A 1,670-nucleotide genomic window follows, 5' to 3' on the forward strand; every position below is an offset into this window, starting at 1 on the left:
ATTCCTGCAGCATATAATGCTTCTATTTCTAGTTTTCTGAGCACTGTCCACACTTTTATAATAGTGGATTCATCAGTTTATATTTTCACCAACAGTGTACCTGGGTTCCATTTTATCGACATTGTTATTAACGTTTGTCATTTGTAGACTTTTTGTTAATAGCCATTTTGATCCTGTGAGATTATATTTCATTCTGGTTTTGATTTATGATTTCCTAATTAATAGCAAAGTTATGTTTCTTTTTATGTGCATGAAAATCATCCACATGTCTGTTTTTGAAAAATTTCAATGAAGATCTTTCAGCTGTTTTTATGTTGGGGGTCTTTGTTTTTTTAAATATTGTGTCTAATATGCTATATATACATTATGGATATTAATAGCTTGTTGGTCTCATTGTCTGAAACTCTTCCTTCTATTCTGTGTATTGTCTTAAGTCTTGCTGAATGTTTCCTTCACTATGCAAAAGGTTTTTCACTTCACAATTATACAAGAAGTGGAATCCCTATATCACATATTATACCTATTATTTCCTCAGTAAAATTAAAAACTGTTTTTGTTAGTTTTCCTTTTTTTTTTACTTAGGAGATAGATCAAAAGTAAAAATTGCTATGATTTATCTCATAGGCAGTTCTGCTCCTGTTGTTGGTCAGAAATTTTATAATTTCATGTTAACATTTAGGAAATTAATCTATTTTTGTCTTACTTTGTATAACATGGGAGGAAGTGCTCTTACATCTTCCTGTTACATGTACTGTCCAGTGTTCCCAGAACTACTTGTTGAAGAGACTGCCTTTTTCCCATTGCATACTCTTGCCTCCTTCATTGTAGACTAACTGACCATATGAGTGTGGGTTTATTTTAGGACTCTTTATTTTGTTCCATTAATCTATGTGACTCTTTTAGTGATATATTTTGATGTTTTGATTACTGTAACTTTGCAGTATATTCTTAAGTCAGGGAGGATAATACCCACAGCTTTGTTCATTATTCAAAGATAATTTTATAAAATTTGGGTCTTTCACAATTTTGTACAAATTTTTTCATTTTTCTCCTTGTTTTGTGAAGAAACATATGGATTCTGTCAGAATAGAAATTTACTACAAGGAAAAAACCTGAGAAAAATTGTAAATTGTGTAGGATAAATCATAGAATATTAAACAACCAATGGATTGCTGCAAAAATCAAAGAAAAAATACATAAAGAAATATGACCACAAAAACAAAGTCCATGGGGTATAGCAAATGCAGTATTTATAGGGATGCTTATAGCAAAATAATCCCACTTATACAAATAAGACACATCTCACTCTCATAAAATAATCTTACAAACAAAAGATGTAGAAAAATAATAAAGAAACTTGTTAGTAGATGGAAAGACAGCTGGAAGGTCAGAACAGAAATAAAAAAATAAAGATTAAAAATAGAAATATCTAATCAAACTACATAATGGCTTTTGAATGATAAATATAACTGATAAACTTTAACGAGACTCATGAGCAAAAAGAGAGTACAGATTAAAAAGCTCCAAAATAAATGAGAAGTTACAGCTTATATCAAAGTAACAGAAAGCATCATAAGATGATACAAGAAATTATATGTCAATTAAAATCAAATCCCTAGAAGAAATGGACAATTTCTTAGAAAGATATAATCTCCAGGATGGAATGAGAA

The sequence above is a fragment of the Vicugna pacos genome, unplaced genomic scaffold (genome assembly GCF_048564905.1).
Source record: "Vicugna pacos unplaced genomic scaffold, VicPac4 scaffold_192, whole genome shotgun sequence".
NCBI lineage: Eukaryota > Metazoa > Chordata > Mammalia > Artiodactyla > Camelidae > Vicugna > Vicugna pacos.